At 40.3% G+C, this 17,449-nt stretch overlaps 1 protein-coding gene across 2 annotated transcripts in view; it reads left to right on the top strand.

Annotated features, from left to right (window-relative positions):
• Positions 1-17,449, top strand: part of PDE7B (phosphodiesterase 7B) — a 312,256-nt gene that overhangs the window by 85,491 nt on the left and 209,316 nt on the right. Inside the window, exon 2 of one of the 2 annotated variants that reach the window (XM_028121409.2) lies at positions 3,161-3,257. The exons of the other annotated variant lie outside the window; for it this stretch is intronic. The gene's annotated coding sequence lies outside the window, so the exon portion shown is untranslated. The remainder of the gene's footprint in view (positions 1-3,160; positions 3,258-17,449) is intronic. 2 annotated transcript variants of the gene reach the window in all.

The following is a 17,449-nucleotide window of genomic DNA, read 5'->3' as shown; positions in this document are numbered from 1 at the left end:
AAGATTTTATAAAAGGAATTGATAAGATAAGAAGTTGGTTGAAAAAAGAAAGAAGAGGATTTAAAAAAAAAAGGGAGAGAATGTGATCAGGCAGGAGACTAGAACAAAGCCATACAGTAGAGATTTAGGGTATATTTTGGTCTGTTAGAAGAAACTGTATCCCACAATTTTAAAGAGAGAACAACTGATATATATATATATAAAACAACTGATATATATATATATCAAAAATAAGCTTAACTACTATGAAGCGATAGAATGTGACTCTAAAAATGAAAAATAAAAAAGATTTTTTAAAAAAGGGATTCATAAGATGTTGGTTGAAAAAGGGAAAAAGAAAAATTAAAAAAAAAGAAAAAGAAAGTTAAAAAAAATTAACTTTGAAAGACTAAAGAATCATGGGGAAAAAGCCATGAATTCTATGTGCTGTATTCCCCTAGGGCGGAGTTCTGCCATTCTCATTGATTGGTAAACTTGGTCTTGGCTGGCTGTTCTAGCTGATCTTCTGGGGGAGAGGCCTGTTGCCGTGGTTCCCAAATGTCTTTGCAGGAGGCAGAATTGCCCCGCCCTTGCCAGGTCCAGGCTAAGTAATCTGCATGGGTTTGCTCTCGGAAGCTTTTTTGCCCTGCAAGCTTTCTGCACAGCTTTGGAGGACGAGAGTGAAAATGGTGGCCTCCCAATCTCCTCCCGGGAGGAGCTGAGAACTCGGGGCCCCGCTCCTCAGTGAGCCCCCAGAGAAAAGCAGTCAATCACTCCCGCCTCCCTGGTCTCTGGCCACACTCCATGCTCACTTGGCCGCACTCGGTGCTCACCTGGCCTGTGACCAAGCATTTCTATCTCTGGCACCCAACCCCGTGTGGAGTCTCCAAACCCGGCAGATCCCTGCAGTGCGCTCCCGCACTGCTCCGCCCGGGGGAGGAAGGGGAGTCTCCCCGGATCTGCCCCTTGTTGGGTTCCTGCTGGAGGAGCAGTGGCCCAACTGTGCCGCGGATCACAGTTTATGGCAACCCCGAGCTGAGAGCCCACGCCTCAGCTCTGTCTCTGCAGCCAGCTTCCCCGCTCCCATACCTGAGATCTCTGCCACACTCAGGTACCCCCGGTCTTTCTGTGACCCCGAGGGTCCTGAGACCATACTGTCGTGTGAGGGTTCCACCTCCCGCTTAGCCACTGGAGTGACGTCCCTCAGCGGAGCCGACTTCTAAAAGTTCCGATTTTGTGCTCTGCGGCTCTATCACTTGCTGGTAGTGGCTGATGGAGACCCCCTCCCCCGCTATCTATCTTCCTGAATATCGGCTCGGTTTCACTTCTCCACACTCCTACCTTCCAGAAAGTGGTTGCTTTTCTATTCAGAGAGTTGCTGTTATTCTTTTCTTCTATCTCCTGTTGAGTTCGTAGGTGTTCAGAATGGTTTGAGCCCTATCTAGCTGAGTTCCTGGGACCAGATGAAATTTAGGTCTCCTACTCCTCTGCCATCTTGCTCCAATCATCTACATGTCACGTTTTTAAAGAAAAATGCAGACTATCTTTATGTACAAAAAGTATATAAAACAAAATATATATTGAGATAAGCAATTTGGAAAACTGATCCAAATTAAGAGGGATTAATTATGAAGGCCTTTTTGGAGGAAAGCAGATGAGCAAGTGAAACATGTGATGGTCCTACATAATTGAGGTTTGATGAAGTAAAAGTTCATCTTGGATGAATGCACAGAAGTGGATATGGATAAGTCACACATACATATATGGAGAATATTACATCAGTGGGACCTGGGAATCATACTGGAAAGTTAGAGAAAAATAAGGATGTATGGAAAGGGATTCTCAAAAGATAAATGTTACCATTTGTCAAGTTTTCATGCTTGTAGATGCTTTAGAATTGTACAAGTGTTTGTTATTGGTAATGAACTGAAATACACAATAGCAAAACAAATACATGTTTATTTCTATTTGTCAGAGCTTTAAGAATTAATTGTGTTATCTAGGTCATGTTGGGAATCCAAAGAGGAAAAATATTTCCATCCTTTAAGGAACTTAAAATCTAAACAGGAGTAATGAATCTTAATATAAAAAATAAAGGAGGAATGCTGACCATAGAAAGAAGCAAATTGGCATAAAGATTTAGAGAAGGGGGTTGTCACATATGGTGAGCTAAACAGTGTGGCAGGCGTGGGGATGATTCACAGGGAAGGTGGTCTTTAAGCTGGATCTGGGTGGGCAGGTGGAATTTATTTATATGCATTGGCCACTGTCACTGCTTAAAATTGAATTTGGGTTTTAAATTTCAGCCACTTTAAATGAACTCGCCTCAAACAGAAAGTGTATCTTTTTCTTAATTGAATTTATTTTTCCAAAACAAATAAAATTTCCTTATCTCTTTTCAGTTGGGAGTAAGCAAGAAAATAAGAGTTTAGTTAAAAAACTGTAATATAACCATAAAATTAGCATACTAATTATAAGTATTAAAAACACAAATGAGTAGATCTTTCTTCTCATAAACAGTTTTAATGTTTTGTACAATTTTTCAGCCATATGTTTAGTTACATATAATATGGGCCCCAAAATATATTTTTATGTTGATACAGAGAAAGGAGGCATTTAAGCTTTAAATTTGATTGTGGGGTTTTTTTCTTTGATACATTTAAACTTCAGAATGCCAACAGATCATGAAGATTATGTCTCCCTATTTACACAAAAAGCAGAGGACCAAGAATAGAACCAATCCCCCTACATTGGATTTTGCTCTTTTCCAATGATACCCTTTCATGCTAATAACAAACAATAAGTATGCAATGCATCTGCCTTACTTCATTCCAAAAGTCTTTTTTCTCCAGCAAGACTAAAACTCTGGTATCAAAAGAGTGTCAAGGATTTTTATTTTTTGTTTTATTGTTGTTTTGAATCTAGGTGTTCTCATACTTGGGACACCCAGTGCTGTTTTTACTTACTCCTGGTTGACTATGTAGACTTTTGTGGGGGTTCTCTTTTGTTCTGTTAGAATCACATGTCCTTTCACCCTTATTTCCTTCCTTCCTTCATTCATTCAACAAACATTTATTAAGTGCCAATTAAGTATGAGACACTGTAGCTGAAGATAAATTAGAGGACTTACCTGCCTTTTAGTCTAGGGAACTACCTCAGAGTGATTAATGTTTCCATATAGGTCTATCCTGAGTGCTACCATGGTGTTCAGAAGAGGTGCTCGGCAGAACATTAGAGATTGAAGAAGACCTCCAGGAGGAGCAGGTGGTGTCAAAGCTGTAAGCTGAAAGAAGATAAGGAAGAGCTCCTTGGTGAAGGTGCAGGGACCTAAGGGGCACGGAATAGTGAAGCTTTGGGAAGGTAGCTCAGTAAGCCGACAGCAGTATAGGGAGCGAGAGGTGGGAGATGTAGGGCCTTCTGTGCCAGACTAAGAATTGTGGGTTATTTTGAGGGGAGGGGTAGCCATGGAAGGCTTCTGAGCAGGGAAATGACCGATTCAGACTGTAGACCATTCTGGCTGTGATGCGACAATTAGAAGAGTAAGAAGGGAGGATTTATTAGGCAGCTGTGCAGAAATCCAAGTGCATGATGAGAGTGCAGGAACTGGGGTGCTGGCAGTGGGGTAGGGAAAGATAGATGATTTGAGTCGAAGCAAAAGGACTTGAAAAGTCATTAAATTATTTTGAGGCTGAGGGAAGTAAGAGTAAGAAGTAGCAAGAGAAAGGAAGAAATCAAAGAAGACACTGAGGTTCTGGCCTGTGCAACTGAGCAAGAAAACAAGGGAGAAATCAAAAATGTCATAAAAATTATTTTCAGGATATTCGCCTTCCAGATATGTGAGTGGTACGTGCATGACCAAGACTTTAATTTACATTTACTTTATCATCCACCATACAATTTCTGGGGCCACTTCGAGTTACATGTGTAATTGAAAGTTTGTGTTATATTTCATTTTTTAAAAGTATCATTTGCCGGAGCTCTTTGGCTTGCTTATTCTGATCATCAAAATAGTTTCCTTATGCAGAAGCATTCTTGCCAACTCACCTAACCACATGTTTGAAACATCATTTGTTAATAGGTTGACTGGTATTTTATCTTCCTTAAAATTTGCCTTACATTAAAGGTTTTGCACGTTAAAGATCAGAAAAGGTATTACTTTCCCTTTTTAGGCAGCAAAAGCCACTGACGGGTCTAAAATCTGAAAATAAAATAAAGATTTAGTAATTATTTTATGTAACTAACACATATACCCAGTGAGTACTTAACGTAAAGATACTCAAAATCAGATCTCGGTTTTAGAACTTTATTTTGAGACAAATTCCATAATTTTACTTCCTTATCCATCAATTTCAACTAAGTGCTCTCTTAAAAGAATAATCTTCCATGATCTGATATGGGTGATAGTATATGAAGGACTGATGGCCCGCTTGTACAGATGAAATCGAGAATGCTATCCAACATTAAGATTATTCACTTTGAAAACAAAAAAAAAGAAAAGAAAAGAATTACTCTTGGGGTTTAGATGAAGAAATGTTTCACTAACAAAAAGCTAGCTCTAAAGGAACGTTGGCAACAGTGAATGTGAAAGGTATGAATGGTGGCAGGCCAAGACGGCAATTGAATATTACTTCCTTGATTCCAAACTTTTAATATTTTCATTTGTAATAAATGAGTAACACTGATCAAAATTTTTTCCTGGAATCATAGCAACAAAATATATTACAGAAAGTGTCACAAGAGAATGTCTCCTCTCTTAATAACTTCAAAGTAAATAGGAGATTTCAACACAAAGAACTTTATTCTACAGTGAGGTTATTAGCACTGTGAACTAAATGTTATTTTTTGGAACATTCTGAGGTTTTAATTCCAGACTTTAAGCTAGGTTTAATACCCTTTGCAATGTATGTGTGTGTAGGTGTGTGTATGAGGGTGGTGATCTGTATATAAACACGCACATATGTGCACAAAAACAAATTTGCATCTACCTCCAAATCTTTGTACAATAAGGCAGGGTCGTAACAAGATTTTAAAAACAGATGCATGTTAAATATTTTTCATGACCACACTCTCTCTCTCTCTCTCTTTCTCTCTCTCTCACACACACACACTATTCCAGAGGCTGAAGGGGAAATATATGGAATATTTAAAGCTGATCTGGATTCAGGCCTTAAAGACCTCATGGTCTAATAGACAAAGAAGTGAAAATGTGAACAAGAAAATGGAAAGCGGCTATAAGAATTATAGGAAATCAAGAAAGAAAAAGGTTAACTTAAGCTCAAAAAATATCAGGAAAGTTTCATAAAGGATCACCATGTTATCTGGGCCTTGAATAATGTGGTGAACTTGTGGCGAAGAGAAGGTAGACACTGAATGGAGAAGTTGCTACATAGATGCGCGTAACACCATGGAGCCGGGAACTTTACCGATAACGTCTAATCCTCAGGTCCTGAGGGCATGTGGCTGGTAAATACCATCCACGAGCTGCTGGATTCCAAAGCCCAAGCTTTCTGCCACCCCTTCTTTGCACTTCCTCAAAAATACAGAACTAGGGATGCCCGGGTGGCTCAGTCAGTTAAGCATTTGCCTTTGGCTCAGGTCATGATCCCAGGGCCCTGGGATTGCGTCCCACACCGGGCTCCTTGCTCAGCGGAGAGCCTGCTTCTCCCTCTGCCTGCTGCTCCCCCCTGCTTGTGTGCGTGCACTCTCTCTCTCTCACACACACAAATAAATAAATAGAATATTTTAAAAATTAAAAAAAATACAGAACTTGTGGGACAAACAACGGACACAGCAAAGATTCACTTTGATTGGAGGGCAAAGTGGTACAACGTCCAGGGTGAAAAATAAGACTTTTCCTTTTCTGTTTCCTTGACTCTGATGAAGGCCAGAGTAGAGTGTGAAGGTAGAATAGTTACAGAGGCATAGACTGTCCACTTCCTCCTGTGTACTGGGCAGTGCACTAAGGACCTCACGTGGGTTATCTCATTTAATCTCTTAACACCTCTTTGTTGTCTCAGTTTTTCAAGTGAGGAAACAAGACGCTTTGGGAGAAAGAATAAGTCAATTCCCAAGGTCAAAGTGCTAGGAAATAGTGGGGCTGGGATTCAAACTCACAGTTAATGAGACTGCAGACAAGAGACTCTTAACCACCAAACTACAGTGTAGTAGACAGCAGTTCTGTGATATGCATTGTTGGGGGGGCGGATATGATACACACTTAATCCTCACAGTGTTAACCAAAAAGGTTATTGTATTGACATGTTTGAGTTTAGTAGAATTTGTTTACCTGATGATCAGATTCCTTGGTATGTGATATTTTCTTCATTTGGCCACGCATGAAAACATTTATTAGGCACTTGCTTTGTGCCAAACATCCTGCTTGGTACTAGAATTCAAAGCTAAGACATAGCCCCTATCCTTAAGTAGCCCAACCTTTTGAAATTTAAAGCTAGTAAGTCAATACAATGAGTCTATAAGCATTATTTTACTTCTAAAGTTACTTGCTATTTTGTGTTCAATTTCTTGAACTTTTTTTTGAAAGAAACTTTCAATTTCTTGCTTTACTGAAAACACACAAAGAATTTTATGTCATTAGGTTAAAAAGATTCAATATAAGCAAAAATTTGCTAGTTTGCTGAGCATTAGTTAATTAACAAGCATTATTAGTAGATGAATACATGTCCTTCTGCAACGTCAGCTGCACAGGTAGATTTACTGATGAAGCACGATCTTCAGGATTCCTCTACTTTATTGACACTAATAATAAACTCTCAAATCAATGATCACTTCTACTTGTAAGAGGGTTGAAGAGGGTCTTGGGGCAATAAAGGGATTAGAATGAGAATTATAAACCATCAACAACACAGCACCTACTACCCCAAGTAATCCCCAAGTGACCTTTATACAACACTTGAAACACTTGGCTGGTTTAACCCTTCAAACATATACTAATGAGATGGCATATAGATATTACTTCTACTTCCTCATATGGACCCTGATCAAGAAGATTTAAAAACAAATTTTACTTGTTTTATTGTTTAATTTTAGTAACATTCATCAGTGGAAAGAGCTGCTGGTTGAAAAACAGCATGTTTATGACTCTTGCTTTTTGGGGAAAATTATGTTTCAAAAATATAATACTTGGAGAAATCTTTGCCTTTGGGTTGGACTCCACTTAAAGCATTCATGGTAGATTCACTGCACTACCCCAGATGCCAACTTCTTAATGGAGTAATGCCATCAAAACTTGCAATATGAGCTTATTTAAATTTTATGTACAATTTTACTCACTTTTCTTCTCTTTTAATTTGAATTTTCACCATCTCACAGGCTTTTGACTTGACTGCCATATAGCAATGAATGGATCGGGTATATTTTTTGGCTCAAATCATCCATTCATTCCTTGTTTCAAGCAATATTTATTGACAGCCTAGGATGTGACAAATGATCTAGGTGCCGGGGAATAGCAGTGAACTAGACAGAAGGTCTCTACCTTCATGAAATGAGAGAGATCCAACAGGAGGTGACTTTTTAATACTGCTCTTATCAAAGTATGTTGTGGGGTTTAGTAAGCTATGCCAAAGCAGAATACAACTGTTAGCAAAATACACACGATTTCCATTTTCACTTGTAGCTTATAAGACCTGTCAGCTATTTCTCCAAGTTATTGGATTTTCCAGTTCTAGCTTGGAGTTGCCATTGATTGCCAGTGGAACTTACAGAAGTCTCCTTCCCGAGGCCAAATGCATGTCTCAGAGCTGTCCATATGGAGATGGTCATACAATTTGACCAGTAATAGTTTTTTGATTGTCTGTGGGAACATCTGGATCTTTGACCTCACAAGTAGTTATACAACAAGGCCTTATCCCTGTGGAAAAGTGTTTGTTCCTTTGTGGCTCAGAGGCCCTGTGTTTGCATGTTAGGCTTGATGTTCTGGAAGTCATTTTCTCTAGCACTGGGGTTATTTAATTCCAAGGACTGGTTTGAATTTCTTTTAAAACTATAAGTGTATAAGATTACATTTAATTGTTGGTTTATGTACAGGAGCATTACTGCACTGAGCTGCAAGGAGCACATTGTAAGTACTCCTTTGTCCTGTATAAATATTCATTCAGTTACAGGCTGGATGAGGTCTCGTAATCTCTGAATCATGATGTCTGTACGATGATTTAGAGGTATTGCTGATATTATCTATGAAGCTTTTGCTGTCTATAGGGTCATATAAAGTAGCTTGAAAATTACAGTGTAAATCAAGAAAACCAATGTCTAAAGTTTGGACGCTTCAACCAGATGGCTGGAGTTTAGCAATTGTGAGTACATATTATTGGCAACACACAGGTCAGACAAAAAGGTGGTTGTTCCAAGTGCTCACAGTGTTGGCCTTCCAGGGGCAGCAGAGGGACAGGCTGCATATTATGTCAGCCTGAAGGGCGGGAACACGGAGTCCTGTTATGGTTCGATTTTCACTCTAAAGGTGATAGTGGAATAAAAGAATGATTTTCTTGGAGTATAGCATGATTTCCCAGTAGTGTCTAGGAGGAAATTCCATCTCAAGTGTTGGGAAGGACTTTGGTTCCAGGACCCTAGTTCCACCATCTTTTGGGATCCATGGACTTGACTGCTAATCACCCCTTCACTGTGTTCTCAGTCTTCGCCCTATGCGTGACTTGAAATGTCCTGCTCTTTATAATATATTCGTGCTAGACTTGGAAATTTGACAAGCTGCATTCTTATTTCCATGATCTACCCTTTGAAAAGGCCATATGGATTACACTAAATCTAAAGAAATCTGATTGTGAACACCCTGTGTGTGTGGTAATACTGGAGAGTCAGAAAAAGTGAACAGTTCTGGTGGTGTTCCTTAACTTTGTCGATTGCCAAAACTGTGAATATTAGGGATAATGAAGATAATGTCATTAAACACTCAAGTTTGAGATGGTGCCTTACCTTGCAGAACTCTTTTCCCACATAAACATACTGCCAAGTGTGGTGAGGAGCGACATCAGTCAGCAAACGTGGCTGCTGTATGGTATTCCCGTTACAAAAGCTTTCTAAACACTTTTGGGATTTCTCTACTGCCTTGAACAGATGGCCTGTGACCTGCAGTGACTTCGTTCAGATCCATGGCTTACAGAACCCAGGCTCTTGTCCAATCAGTAAATGGAGTCCCACAGGGCCGTGTGTGATCTGGTCCCTGCCAACTTCCCCAGCCTTATGTCTCACTTGCTGATTCTGATTATCTGAGCCCCATCCCCTTTTAGCCATTCCTAATTTCCTTCATTTACTCAATCACCTTTAGGTTTTTGCACCCACAGTTTATTACCCAGAATAAACACCCTTCTAGCTTATCTGGTGTCTTCAACTCCCACTGAGGACTTGTTCAATATTAGTTTCTCTCTTCCTTATCCAATCAGAATACATTATTCAGGAACTCTTCCACACCCATCAAGATGTGGCCAGCGTATCTGAGCACCTATGAGAGAGCTCTTTCTCAAACCCATGCGGGTTCCTCCCCTTCCTCAATGCCAAGGACAAGGGTGCATCAGGCACAGTTAGTCAGTCTCCGGGCACCAAATGGTCTATAGGAACCTCCTAGAGTTAACATGTCCACTATACAAAAAGTCTGCTTGATCCTCTTTAATTAGGACTTTAAACACACAAGAATTATCTGAGAATAATGTAATCAGAATAGAGATAGTTCCACTGAATTTAATAAATAAATTCAGCATAAACAGCTAAATACAGATAATTACCTCTACTGCATTGGAAAGCCCTCAGTGAAGTCTTGGTGAATGAATATTTTGAATGAAATATTCAACAAAAGTGAGACTTTAGACCTTGAAGTCCTTTCCTTACAGCAACTAGAAATAATTGTCTAGGAAGAATTAGTCCAGTTTTCAATCTGCTCTTCGCCCTCTGATTTCCCATTCATTCATTAAACAAATATTTGTTGGCCACCCCATCTAACAGGTAGTGCAGGTGTCTTTCCCTTTATGTGTGCTTCAGGTGCCTTGAGGCTACCCAGGGCAATGGCTCAATGTCCAAATTAAGGAGGTAACATGGAGTAGCACTGGATGGCAGTTGGAAAAGCCATGGTTTTCAAGACTTCTCTGCTCACAAATAATTGTATATTCTTGAAAGTCATCATTTATTGGGTACTTACTCTCACCAAGCACTATTGTAGGTGCTTTACATTATTAATGCTCATGTGATCCTCATGATGAACCCATGGTGTAGACAGTAGTGATATCTTCATTTGACATACGAAGAAATTGAGGCAAAGAAGTACTGAGTAACTTGCCTAGCGTCATGCATCTGGTAAATGTCAGAGTCTTGATGTGAACTCAAGAGTTCATACTCTGATCGACGTAAGACCTTGAAATGGAAAGTCACCTAACCCCATTGGCCTTGTTTGTTTGCCACATCTAGAAAGGGACTGCTTAGCCACAGTGGTCTCTCAGATCCCTTCAAGGTTAGCAGTGCATGTTTCTGGCACTGCAGCTGCCCGGCCCAAGCGACAGAACCATGCACTGTCCCTCTTTCTTTCCCTGCCTTTTTTCAGATCTGCACCTCACATGAGACTTTTTTCCTCTCCCATCTAATGCTTACTTAAAGCCTGTTACTCTGCCCAGCCTGGGCTTACCACCTCAATTCTGCCCCTCCAACCTCTGTTCTCAAGACGACTCTGGCTTTGCAGGTTACCCTCTGAGGGACCAGTGCTCTCCATCATGGGAGGAGGAAAATTTTTCTCCTCACAAAATCCCATGATTTACACAGTAGAACGGTGTTTTGTATCTTGGATGCCGCCCCACCAAATGGCCCTCTCCACCTTCCACCTCTTTCCTTCCACAAAACAACGTACACACCAGGCCCCATTACAGGTTTCAGAGTACACAAGATGCTTTCATACATACTACATTAATTATTTCAGTAAAGGGGTGAGCATTGTTACTCCTTCTCCTCTATAAAGAGGTTGAGAAAGATAAGTAGTATGTCCCAGATCACACAGCTAGGGTGGGATAAATTTGGGATTTGAATCCAGATACTCTAACCTTTTTCCACTATGAACAGCAATCTCTTCTCTTTCTGTACAGCTTGCTGCTTTCTCTGACACAGAGTATCTGTGGACTTCATCTTTAAAAACTTACCATGTAAAAGTGAAATATTTATGCTTTCACAGAAGTGCCTTTCTGAAAAATAGCTGTAGCTACTTATCAACACCTAGGGCTCCGAGAAGAAAAATAAAGGATGAAATTATGTTGCAAAATTCTGACATAATTTTTGCTGTCTTTATCAGGGTTTGTGTCTGATATAGGGGAATTCTCAGAACCCAAACCAAAATTATTCCCAAACTGCCTTGGACCCAGATGTCCACTTAGTTGCTATAAATGGATACATTAGAGAGATACCCTCGTTACATTCCCCATGCCATCAGCATTCACAAGTACAGATGCTGCTAAAATTGTTCTTGACCAGAAGCTATAGCCATTGCTTTGCACAATGAAAAATGTGATAGTCAATGTGCATTTCAACATGTGCAATGGAAGTCAAGATTAAAAGTGCATGGAGAAAGTCTGTAAATACTGGAGAACACAACATAACACATGTCAACTCTGAATCTGTGCATCATCTGACCCCAGGATTTCCTTAAGGGGATCCAACCAGACATTAGACATACAACCTTTCTAGTGGACTCTACTGTCCATGGCTGAAATGATAGAAAACACAGTTCTGCATTCTGGATGTTTGCTTAACAACAACAACAACAAAATTACTCTTGGGCTGAAACCAGGTTTTCCAAGTTTTGGTTCATAATAAGTAGTTTTTAAACATTTAAAAATAGGGGTGTGTAATAAAATGCTGAGAGACTCTCTGGAGATTGCTGCTGCTGACACTTCTCTAATAGAAAGCATACGCCATTGAGCTAACATTTTGTTCTTTGACTGAAGGAGAAAACAAAGCTGTTAAAAGCTTGGTAGGCTCATTTTCCAATAGCAATAGCATTAATATCTTTCAAGTCACTCCTAACCATAGCTAATTAGAGGCTTATGAGGGATGGTCCTGCCTGAAGGGTCACCTCAGGTTATGTAGCCCACAGATTTGCTGTTGACTGCTGGCAACAATGGATTTGTTAAGAGTTTCTGCTCAGCTTGAGGTGATTAGCTTTTTTTCCTTTTGCTGGTGTGTCTTGTATTTTGACTGGCTGAAGTTGGATTGGACGACGAGGCCCCAATTCAAAGACAGTGCCAGGTTGTTGCTGGAGATCTGCACTGACAGATTGTTGAAAACTTATTAGTCTGACATTTTAACAGCCTGCAATGGGATGGAAATCTGCTTTTTCACTGGAAAAACTTAGAAAGGAAAACATGAGCTTGAGCTGAAATCAGCCCCAGTTCCAAATCTGCCATCCTCTGGCACCAGAGAGCCAAGGGCTGCCACAGTGTTTAGAGATTAAGGCCTGGCTATGCCACCCACACAGTAGATGGGACTTGGGCCACTGTAAAGTAGGAGACCTTGGAAAAGCACCCTCTGGGAGCAGGGGAAATTGTGATGTGCTCAACACTAGGTGCTAATGGCTTCAGCAGTAGCAAGGGTCAGCCTCACATGAGGTTTCAACTGAGTGGTTAGGGACTGTTCATTTGGTTGTAGTCATTCTGTGTAATAATTCAAGAAAAAAGAATAAGGAACACCACAGGCTTGGTGCTCTCTTGGAAATATAAAGGGACAAAAGATTGCAGTCAATATGATTGGTGAGAGATATCTGGGACTAGCTTATTGTAATTATCTGTTACAATGCTAAAAGAATTCATTAAGCATCGTGGCTCTTCAAAAGCCAACCGAAGCTCTCTAACCAAGCCCAGAATTTTTTTAATCCCTGTTGACCTGTACTTACCTCCTGTCTCACCTGTGACTACCACTTTGATTAAGCCCTCTACCCTGACCCACTAACAGCTTTGCTCTCCTCATGGGCAGCTACTGGAAGGGTCCCAACAGGGTGTCAGGACTTTGCACAGAAGGCTGCCTCTGTCATCTCCTTTGCCAGCCAACTCCTTCCTATCAGACCTGTGGTTATCTCTTTTTGGAAGTGTTCTATGTTAGCCCCAGGCAGCACTAGGGGGCCCACCACTGAGGGTACCCATCGTCTCCTCCTATGTTCTGACTTCAGACTGAGGTATAAACTTCTTGAGGACATTTGGTGTTCCTAAGACTCATTTGATTTTGCATTCACATGATGTCTTTTTGAATGTTCGTTCATTCATTCATTCATTCATTCACTCATTCGATGGACAATGGAGTTCCAAGCTTCCATTCCACTCCCTTGTTAGACTTTGGGAGTTTAGGTTCTTAACAGAGGCTATCTTTTTATGATCTACAGTCCTAAATTATTTTCTCTCCAGGCCTATCTTCTGGGGTCTGGTTTTGATTAGGAACATTCTGTTTATTGTTGGGGGGAAATGTGAGATGGGAAGTGACCCAGATATTATGAAATGTCTTCTCAATGTCGGGTTTCCCCCTTCATCACCCCATGCCGCTCCCCATCGTGTGGCTGCATCTAATGGCAACACTTACTTGTGTGTATACATAAGAGTCCAGAAAAAAATGCTTTTTATCTTACCCCAGATAATCTCAAATTTCAAGTATGTCCCACAGAATTGCAGTAAAGAAATATTCATTCATTCATTTAATTAACATCAGGAGTGCCCATGATGCACTAGTCATCATGCTAGACACTTAGAGGTTCAGAGGTGAACAAATAAAACAGATGCATCAGCATACAGGCATTTGTCTTGATTACTGAAAGCCTCACTGGAGAAATTCTTGGATGGCAAACTTGCAGAATCACCCACTCAGAGATGGGGTGAAGTTGGGTGAAGGCAGCCTGTGCTGAGGCCTTGCCTACTCCAGGTTGGCTCTGTTGCTCCTGACACAGGTGAGATGTGCTTCATTTTCCACCAAAAAACAACCATGGTAGCCCTTCTTCAGCTTTGGAAACTCATGGTGCCAGAGGATGGCAGATTGGAACTGGGACTGATTTCAGCTCAAGCTCATGGGTATCAAAAGGCAGTCAGGCCAACAGCTTTCTAATCTTTGGATCATTGCCATCATGGTGTGCTCTTGAAGTTAACAATTCCAGTGATGCCTCTTGCTTCTCCAGTTTCCCAGTTGTGGCCCACCATCCGTTCCCCTCTTGAGCCAATTCTGCATTTTTGAGACTCCTTTCTAGATGCCCAGCCTATAGCCTTCTCCTCCAATGAGTTTGTAAGCACCTAATTTCACATATTAAATGCCTTTCTACTTAAAGAAATAGCCATAATATGGGAAGAAAATAATCAAAGAAGCACAGCCTTTTAATTATTTGCTGATAGCATTTAACATTACCTACTTGCAGGAAATAGTTATTGCCTCAGCTGGCAATAAGACAAACCACCCCAAGCAATGAGGATTTCTGTTTTGGGTTTTGTTTGCTAATGTTTCTCCCATCCAAAGATATTAAGACACCTGCCCTACAAAGATTAATTGCTGGAGGCCTGCTGGGAGACTAATATATTGAAGTGATAAGAAATATTCAGAAAAATAAAAAAAGTATGAAGTCTTATTTGAAGCAGGAAAAATATTTACTGATTTAAGAATGCTAAATGTGCTGCCAGTTGAATAATGTATGAGCTTTTCACTAGCTTTAATGTTTTTTAATTTCTTTTATTCAAGTGTTTTTTATTTCTTTTGAGTATAATAGTTGCTGTTATTAATATTTAAATATTTCCATTTCAGCTATAAATTTCCCTTAAGAAAAAGAAGTTTGCTGAATACTTTAGTGTGATTTGTAAAAATTATACCTAATATCAATTTTTCATAACTAATTTTATTATGAAAGTAATGAAAAAATAGTTCACTTAAGGGAACTATATTTTTTGCACATTTTGCAGAAACATGATTTAACTAATGGAAATTAAATATTTTTAATTAAAAATACTAAGATGTAGTATTTTATATATTTATATTATATATATCATATAGATCATCCATCTTTTTCTTCCTTACTGAAAGGCAAATTTTATATTTAACATAGAAAATTTTTAATATATAGGAATTAGCAACAAAATTGTGAAATATTCTGACTTCTTAAATTAGAAATATTCATTTTTTAATCCTCATAATATGAGAATTAAAATATAATTTAATGAATAAGTTAGATTTACTAATTTGTATTTTTGTATTACAATCTCATCTGCAGTAATTTAAATTAGTACATTCTTGTTCACAATGAATTAAAACTAAACATAATGAAAATAAGATGTAGACAAGATTGCCTTTTTTACAAGTGAGAAAGCAAGTTTGACAAAAACTAAATAAATTGTCCACAATAGTATAGTCGGTAAGTGAAGGCAGCAACAGGATTTGAACTTAGATCAATCTAGTGCAAAGCCTGTGCTCTGAGAGGCTAAAACTCAGGCAAACAACGAGTGGCTAATGAGTGAAGGGAAGGGATGTAAATGGACATAGTCTACTAGACCAAGGCAGTGAGGAGACCAACAATAGCCAATATTTAAGAATCTGTGTATACTAGTCAAACATCAGGAAAGCTGTCAGCTTTCATTCTCTCACTCACAGGAGGGGAGTACTCTGTAGTGAGTGGAACTCTCTTGGCCTCGATTTTCTACTCTCTTAAAAGAGTATAATGAAAGGATAAGATGGTAGATGTACAGCACTTAGAACAATGCTTACTTAGCCCAGAGTATGGACTAAATCAGTGTCTGCTAGTCCACAAATCTTTTTTAAGGGACTGGTAAGTATAAGGCATCAGGATTTTTTTTTTAAAGGATTTTGTTTATTTATTTGAGAGAGAGCATGTGTGCACAGAGGGAGAGGGAGAGGGAGAAACAGACCCCCCACTGAGCAAAGAGCCAGGACCTTGAGATCATGACCTGAGCCCAAGGCAGACACTTAACCGACTGAGCCACCCAGGTGCCCCAAGGCATCAGGATTACAATAAGGAGGCACATTAGGAGCACAAACAATGAAAGTGCTTTGATTCTTCGTGTCCCTGAGGGCAATAAGCATTGCACACAAGAGTTCACGTGCAGATATCCTCTGTGCTGCAGAAGAACATATGCCAGGAGGATTTCTGTTGCTAGCAGGGCTCCAGACCCTTGGATGGAGATTTCGATATTTATGCCTTATTATTCGGGGTAGTGTTGGCTGGAAGAGATGGACAGAACAAGGAGAGTTGGTATTAGTATATCAGGCACAAAAACGAAACAAAGATGGAGATCCTGTGGAGAGATGGGGTCTTGAAAAGTAGGCAGAAGCCTGGCAATCAGAATCAGGTCAAAGCCAGGATCATGCAGCAGCAGGGAGCTTAGATGGGAAGTCCCAGCATGCATGACCAGATAGAGCCATGAGGAGACAGCTGCAGCACCTGAGAACTCAACAGGGCATGAGATCTTCCCCCTATGGAAGATCCTGCAGTTTTCTGAGACTCAGACCCTGTGGCTTAGCCCAATTAATCTCTTAAACTGGGTCATCGCCCTAGGTTGCACAACAAGCATGAGCCTGGCAGCCAAGGCCCTGTAAACACTGGCATCAATGAGAAAAAGCACTGGGAAGAATCTGGTTTCTTTCAAGTCCTGAGAACAATCAGATTCCCTTCTGGGCATTGCTTGAAAATCCGTTACCATCATTAGGTAACTTTACAAAGCAGAGCAATTAAAGAACTAGCTGGAGGTGCCTCAGCCCCTTCCCAGATGGCCAGGGACAAGGACAAGGACTGTCTTCGTGGTCATCCGAAGAGCCGGCATACCTGCCCCTGCTGCTCAGTCACTGGCTTGTGTGGTCAGGGAGCCCGGGCAGACCATCACTGTTAAGGAATGCATGTTTCAGGAGTTACAGAAACTTGTTCTGGATTTGTTTATGTCCAGGAAAGAGAGCAAGACCCCCATGGCACCACCTCACACCCGTACCCACATCCATCTGCCTCTTTAGGGGCATCTATAAGGTTGCCTTGGGTTTGGATAGCCATGGGAAGCCATGCAACCTCCACCAACCATCTGCTTCCGGCGCCTGTAATGAAAGAATGAAAGCTCTCCTATCCCAGCACACGCGTGGGCTTTGCCATTAACAAAGGATGAAGGAACACTCCAGAGTTGTGTCCTTATAGGACCCAGAATATGGATTGATAGAGTTCCTTAGCACTTTGGTTTTTGCCAAGAAGTTGAGAACGTTTTAGAAACCTCTGATCTTTCCTTTAAAAATAATTATTAAATCTTTCAGGTCATAAAAATACCACTTTAAAACGCAGGTAACGCGGAAATGGATCCTAGCAATTGGGATGGGTTTAACCTTTGCCAAAACACAGACAAAACAGGAACAGACAGTTGCACCAGACTCCACGGGTTGTTAATCCTCACGTTTGCTCTCCGATCTGACTTTGTGGCATGTATCAGCATCCCCATGTTACTTCCAAAGAAATGAA

Source organism: Eumetopias jubatus, unplaced genomic scaffold (genome assembly GCF_037043125.1).
Source record: "Eumetopias jubatus isolate StellerSeaLion01/CBP00866 unplaced genomic scaffold, mEumJub1_p1.0 scaffold_6, whole genome shotgun sequence".
Taxonomy (NCBI): Eukaryota; Metazoa; Chordata; class Mammalia; order Carnivora; family Otariidae; genus Eumetopias; species Eumetopias jubatus.
This window is presented reverse-complemented; position numbering and strand designations above follow the sequence as displayed.